We start from the raw sequence: 7652 nt of genomic DNA, 5'->3' as shown, positions 1-7652 counted from the left end.
CTAGCATGACGCGTTTTGACGAGTGAATGTGGGGAGCTTCGGCTAGCATCCCTATCGTCAAAGGCAAAACCGTGAGGCCTTGTGTGCCAAAGCGGACAATATCGTGCTAGCGGGTGGTCTGGGCTGTTACATTATGGTATCAGAGCAGTCCTTCCTGTAGAGCCTGAGGAATGGACCAACTATGCTTCAGTTGCATACTCTGAGCGTTTGTCATGTATTAGGTCTTGTCAAATGATGAGAATTAGAGCTTTATGCACATGACGGTATATTGATTAACGATGTTAGTCTTGCATTGCATAATTCTTGGTATTAAGTTTGGCCGGCTTAATACTAGTGAATTTTGTATATGAAAGCACTAATGAGTTATCATAGATGAAATCCGAGTTTTGAGTTAAGCGAATCGCGGGTTCTGGGAACGTTGAAAACTTTTCTCGAGGCTGCTCAGTTTTGTGTCTTGAATTCTGTTCGAGTCGACCTATTCTTTCGTATCCTAACTTGAAGTTCTTGGTTATTAATCCTTTTGAAAAGTAGCTTGATTTTTCAACTTTATTCCTCCATTCATATGCATTCCTGTTTGAACTTAATTGCATATGCTTGTTTGGAATCCTTGTTGCATCTATCTTCCTCGATTTGAGTTCTTCTTAATTCACATATTCTTTGATATAGCTTTGAACTTGTCATGATGCGCTGTGCCTTTTAACTCTGAGATTCTGAGTCCATTATTAGAGAAATTATTGATTCAGTTTTTCTCTTATTTGACAGTGAGCACAGCCAATTGAGGTTTTATAAAAATTGCTGTTGATTAGATATATATTTATCTATGTATAAAACTTTGAGATTTCTTATACAGTTTGACAACTATTTATTCCTAATACCCTGCCTGTGCTTTTACTAGTTTACGGAACTACATTTACTTTAAAATACAATTTGACTTTCTAGTAATTTTACTACGGTTCCAACGCACATCTTCATTTGATTAGGTATTTGGATATTTTTCAAAATTTTGGAAAGGAAAGCTTTTTCACTTTTATCCCAGTTGAGTCTCATTTGATAAGCTTTACTTAACTTATTTTGAATTGAGTTTGATTTAGCATGCTATATGATTTATGCCATTGTTGTTCTTTTGAAGATGTTGGACTCATGGCTTTCTTCTTATGAACGGACTCATTCTCTCTTAAGCTCTCCATCTCCATGAATGTCATGCTTGACCCTGTTTTTAACTAATCCTTTGAATCTTGTGAACATTACCATTGATCTTGGTTTTTCCAATCTTGTGAATCTCATTCTTATGTGAGTTAGTTTGATTCGTTTCAAAATAGTGCATCATTTATATATCCTCTCATTATCTTTACAAAAGTTTTTAGTCAAAGATTTATCCTTGAGAAATTACTAATGATTGAGTTGTCTTTTCCTTATGACTTTTGTATTCTTTTGGATCAATTGAAAGCTTGTTTGATGACTCATGCCTAGTGAATCTTGTTTGAACTACTTTGATTTAAGATCCTTTCTTGTATGGCTTGACTCCTTTTCAAGTACATCCTAATATCCTTGAATATCCTTTTGAAATGGTGATTTCAACTATACTTTTGGAGTCTTGTTTTGAATTTTTAAAGAAGTTTTGAATTCTCTTTGAAGAAATTCTAAACTGAATCTATTCCCTGTTACTTGATTGAGAGTGAAACCATTATTCAATTTTGACGAAATTGTTTCTAAAGTTGGCATGCGCTATTTTAAATGAGGTTTTGAAAAGTTTCCTTGTTTAGTGGAAACCGATTCGTTTGTAACGCACACTTATTTCCTTTACCAAATTGTAAACAAATTTTTACTTCGGAGTTTCTTTTCTAAAAAGAGTTTAACTTCCTCTTTTGTACTTGCTATAAATGTTATACACGCTTGTTTGAATATGAAATTTTGAGAATTATGAACAAGCATTTGATTACTTCCGAGTTTTTATGAACTGCTTTTGGTTAAGTTGTGCATCTAATTATCTTTCTAAAATATTTGAGGAAATATTTTAGCTCTTAGCCAAAGTTGTGTGCATTTTGTTTTTGGAACTCTACATAATCTACTTCAACATGAAATTGTATTGAAGTAAAGCCACGTTTATGCTTTCGTTACTCTCTTGAAGGATGTTTGTTGTTTAACTTCTCTTTCAGACTGCGAAGTGATATTTTTATAAGTTTCCGATTCTTTTAAGAACAATGTATTCGAAAATATAGTAATTATGCTCTTGAGTTCTGTGAGCTTCATCTTGGGTTTGAAAAAAAAATTTTTTTCTTCTGCAAACCTCATGCTTCTTCGGCTCAGCTTGAAATTGTTTCAAACTAATGCACTGATTTTTCTGCTTATTGGTCTTATTGAATTTCTTTGATCCAAGGGTCATCTTTGAGGTTGTCAGTTGATTTATTTCTAGCAAAATTCATTTGCTTGATCATCCTTGTTGTCTGGGATTGGATATATTCCCTCAGATCTATGAGTACTATCCTTGACATTTGACTCTCCTTTCTAAATCTTGTATCCTTCTGAGTAGACTCGAGAATTGTTTTGATATCACGTGCGACTTGTAGACGTATACGTAACGTGATGCGTTAGTTCTTTAAGACGTGATATGTGTGTATGGTAGGTGAAACGGTAGGTGTGCAACGTTATGAATTGTGAGTGTTTTGTTCCTTGCGAACGGGTTTGCGGTTGTTAGGCTTATGATTGGTCATGAGGTTGTAAAATGATTGGTGGAGTTGGGGAAATTGAAGTTCTGAAGTGGGAATGAGATTTGTCAGTGAACATTATGCCGCTATTTAAATACCAACATGCTTTGCAGCCTTTTACCACACTAATTACCACTTTGCTTTATGGACGCCCATCTTGATTTGCACCCTATTTTGGCACCTCAAGTGTTTGTAAAGCCTTGAGATCATATGACCTTGTGCATTGAGCCTATCTTGTAACATTTGCTTGGCAATCACACTCCTACCTTTGTATCTTTATGCATACGACCATCCAAGTATTTGAAAACCGTATATATGTTTATATGTTAAGGTATTTTTGCTTTTTCCTTAAATGTATTTAAGGGTGAACTGTTATGGAATTTCTTTCATTTTGTATCAATTTTCGAGGGCGAAAATTTTTATAAGGTGGGTAGAATGTAAGACCCAGAATCTTTGAAAAGTCTTATTATGAGCAAGTCTCAAATCCTACAATTATTTATAGCCTTAATTTCAGAGATTATTTTATTATAGATAATTAAGGCAAGTTTTGATTTATTGACTTTGAGATGAGTTATGATTATTATCCACTGCTATTTTGAAAAATGAAGAAATTAAGTATATTATTTCTAATTTTTGGATTTGGGCATTCTATTGAAAATAATTTGTGAAATTGATGAGCAAATAGTATTTTCTATGTACAAATAGTGTTGGATTTAATTTGGGTTTCAATTACTATATTATTCCCAATTTCATGTGAAATTACTATATTGCCCCTAAACCTAATTTTGAAAATGAAAAACCCTAACCCAGTACCCGTTTCCCCTCTCTGAACCCAGCAGCACCAACCCACTCTTCCCCCTTTCCCAATCATGCGCAGCCGCAGTGTATACACAGCTTTCTTCACTATGGAAGAAAGAAATAGAAGGAAGGTAGGGGAGGCCTTGCCACCGTCGATCCACCACCTTGGAGCTCACCATCGAGCTGCTTTGCGGCGCCATTCATGGAGTCACTAGCTCACGTCACCGCCGATCATCATCGAGCCACCGTCAGAAGCCGAACCACAAAGGAGAAGGACGCAAGGCAGGGGCCGACGAGACAGAGGAAGGGCGCGCGTGTAGGAGCTCAGCCGCGGGGAGAGATGCGCGTCTAAACCCTCGCCGCCATTGGAGTAGCGCAGAGAGAGACGCGAAGAGGGAGAGCAGTCGCGCATCCAGATGCGTCCTCACCGCCGCGGGAGGAATCGTCGCCGTCAAGCACGGTGGGTGGCAGAGAGACAGAACTCGCGTCTGAGACTGGGAGGAGGTGGGGTTTCACCGCTGTTGGGGTCTCACTGCCGCTGTCCCCGTGATGGCTGGTGTCGTCGCCGGAGAAGACCACCGGAGTTGCTGTCTGCCTCTGCCTCGGGGTTTTGCAAGTTGTCGGAGTCCACTGCCGCCAGAGCTGCCTAGAACCACTGCTGTGGCTGCCGCTGGGATTGTGAACGGAATGAGGAGACGCTGTTTCCGTTACAGCCACTCTTGGAGGAGAAGTCAACCGCGCCACCGTGCCGAGTTGCCGGAGAACCTCGCTGCCGTCGCCGGAGGACTCTTCCGGTAAGGGGTTTTAATTGAGGCTTCTGCCTTTTTGGATTTCGAGAAGGTTTTAATGCTGCGTGGTTTTTATAGTTGATCCACCGGAGCTTCTGGCCACCGCCGGAGCTGTTGCTAGGCCGGTTCGAAATCGCAACTGCTTCGTGTTGTTATTCCGGTAAGAAATTATGTTTTGAAAAGCCTCGCGTTAGTTTTCGGTTGTGTTTGGTTAATAAATGAGTTTTGGTAACGTGGGGTCGAGTTCTGATTATTGTATGTTGCGAGTAGTGTTGCTATGGTTATTGCGAACGTGACTGGGAGCTAAGGTTTTGGTTGCCGTCAGTTCGGGTTGAGGCGGAAAGGACTCTATGATGCGTTTGAGTTATGGAATTTGCGTTTTAAGGTAGGGGCGCTTTCCAAAAACTATGTTTTGTGTATTGAAATTATTACATATGGATACTGATGTGAGATATTGTGTATTTGGTGATTGTATCTGCCTTATGTATTATTTGATTGATTGAATGATTATGGATGTTGGTTTGGCTGAGTTGTTGTGCGGCTTTGTGAAATGTAATGTTTTGAAGTTGATTCTTTAAAGATTTGAAATCTGAGTTTAAACCGTTGAGGATTGGTTTGAATTGAGTCAATTATTTTAATGATGTGAAAAGTCGAATGCACTTTTGAATTCAGCCTGGTTTATTTTAATTGATTTGGTTTTGGACAAATGATTTGTTATTGAACCATTTCTTTAAAGCTTTAGAAATGAGTTAAATCGGTTGATATTGATTTGATTTTAAAATGGTTTCCTTGAGATATGCCAATGAGGCGACTGTTGGATTTAGCTTGATTTTGAATTGATTTTTGGATTCTGGACTGTTGAAAAGGGATTGAGGAACGGTTTAGTTGGGACCCGAACCGGGTGGCAAAGTCCAAGTTTTAGGGGAGGTGCTGCCGAAATTTCTATAAAACCCGAGGCTTTATTTGAAATGTTATTTGGGAAATTTTGAGTCTAATGCCCTTCCTATTTACTCGGAGGATTGTGAATTCTTTGCTTAGAATGATTATGAAAGCGATGAAGCTATGCTTTGAAAGAATTATTGAAAAAAAAAGAGAATCATGATTTCTCCTTGTTTTCCAAGAAGAATAGTATGTTTTTGGGTACAAGTTATTCGAAAGAGAATTTTGCCTTGGGGTTGTTTTAAAAGGTAAAACGGGTTTATGTTTTTCTCTATTAAACATAAAGAGTGTCCATTGGAAGAATTTTCGTGATTTTAAAAGGAATTGGATTTCGATTGATGAACCTCATTATTTTGACGTTTTAAATAAGATTCAGAGTACCCTTTGAACTCTAGTTTAACACAACAAAAATGATTCTCTTAGCAGTTTGAAACGCTTCAGATTTAATTATGGAATTGAAGCCGGTTTTGTTTAAGTAAAGGAAATGGCTTTGAAAGAAGTAAATGATTACGTGACTCGGTTTGGCTTAGATCTCAAATCGGAAAGCCAAGGTTTTAATGATTTTAAATGAACTTGGTGAAATGAGTTATGTTATTCTCCCCTAAAGACTTGGGACTCTGCCGAGGAACCTTTGTTATAAAATCCCATTGTTGTATGGGTGATTTTGAATACTTTGAAATAAATCCTTAACTTGCCATGGTTTTGGAAGTTTTGGAAAGAGAATACCGAGAGTGTCTTTGTTTTAAAAGGGGGAACTCACTTTGAGTTGAGCCAGAATGGCTGTGTATGATTATGAATATTGGCCGGTTCTGGATTGAACCGTGAGCCAGAATGGCTGTGCATGATTATGAATATTGGCTGGTTCTGGATTGAACCGTGAGCCGGAATGGCTGTGTATGATTATGAATATTGGCTGGTTCTGGACTGAATCGTGAGCCAGATGGCTGAGATGGATGTTGCTCCACGAATGAGAATGAATGCATGTATATGCTGAATTATTGATAATTGTGATTTGCACTTCCACTATCTGAGATACGAGTTTCCCTGGGTAGTAGCAGTGGCTAGCCACCACGTGCTCCAGGTTGAGACTTGATACTCTGTTGACCCTATGTCGTAAGTGTGGCCGGGCACTGTGAAAGTCCCGGATGAGCTCGCCCCCGAAATATTCACTAGTGAGGGTGATGGATATGGATCATGTTTATGATCAAGTTTATGATGAGTATAACTCGAGTTGGAGATGCGCGACAGAGGGACAGTCCAATGGTTAGCTACCAGGACTTGTCGGGTTGGCTCTATAACCGACAGATGATATCATCAGCCACTAGGGACAGGCATGCATCATATGCATCTATGTGACATTGTTTGGGTATGCATATTGTACTTGGTTTGCCTATGTGATTAACTGCTAATTGTTCTACTTGCAATAACTGTTTGTTTGTGTTTGCATCTTCCTACTTGTGTTTGCATCTGGAACTCTGTTGGATTGTAGTGGATTGGTTGTGGTTGGATTGTCTGGGCCTAGGGCCGTGGTTGAATGAGATGGACCGATGGTTGATTTCGGTTTTGTGGTTCTGGTTTGGAATAAGATATGAAAGGTTATTTTGGTTCAGTATAGATAAACCTTTTTGAAATGCTTTGATGTTTTGAGAATTAAACAGTTCCTCTTTCAAAAAAGATTTCTGACTTTACTTTTATTGTAAACTGTTGTTTTTGAAAAGAGGCATAAGATGGTTATTAATCACTGGTACGGTTTATCTTCATGTATCCTATTACAGTAATTCCCAAAAAACCCTCTACTGAGAACCCTTTCGAGGATGATGTTCTCACCCCCTACATTTTCCCCTTTCAGGATTTGGGCGCAGAAGTTATGAAGAGTTTAATTATTTGTTATTGAGATGCTCTGTATGCTTTAGATTATTATTTTTGTACCCTCGCCTTTATCTTGATATATTCTGTGAGAGGGATAGGAATTGTATTGGTTAATGTTTGTAATATTATTTATATGTATGTATGTATATACATGGATGTACTCTTTACGAGTTTTTATAAGTTGTATGATATCTATGGATGTACGTTATCGAATGAAGTATCTTGGTAACGATATTGTGGTAAAAAGTTTTAAACAGGCTCATATTCTAGTATTAAATAGTATAAGTGTCGTCGTAATGTCTGAGCTATCAGAGTTGCGCAGCCGGAAGCGTGAGCTTTGGTAGTTAGGGTGTTACAATCGGAGCTCTAGATCAAAAGTTATGGTGGTTTGAAGATCAAGTGAGAGAAAGAACTTGAGAGAGTGTTCTTCCCTCCATGGCCTCCATTTTCAGCATGTGAGTGTGTTTAGTGAGGAGAGAGAATGTTGAAAACTAGGGTTTTGGTCTAGTTATATTGGGCCAAGGGCCCACTTTGGGTCCGGTTGGCCCGGTTT

The 7652-nt window shown here is 38.5% G+C and overlaps 1 long non-coding RNA gene across 1 annotated transcript; it reads left to right on the top strand.

Moving 5' to 3' along the window:
- The first annotated feature begins 3522 nt into the window (after positions 1-3522).
- Positions 3523-7312, top strand: LOC127746543 (uncharacterized). Its single transcript, XR_008008258.1, has 4 exons — positions 3523-4297; positions 4370-4451; positions 4562-4676; positions 7080-7312. It is a non-coding gene; the product is annotated as an uncharacterized LOC127746543 (long non-coding RNA).
- The last annotated feature ends 340 nt before the right edge of the window (positions 7313-7652 follow it).

Source organism: Arachis duranensis, chromosome 4 (genome assembly GCF_000817695.3).
Source record: "Arachis duranensis cultivar V14167 chromosome 4, aradu.V14167.gnm2.J7QH, whole genome shotgun sequence".
Lineage (NCBI taxonomy): Eukaryota > Viridiplantae > Streptophyta > Magnoliopsida > Fabales > Fabaceae > Arachis > Arachis duranensis.
This window is presented reverse-complemented; position numbering and strand designations above follow the sequence as displayed.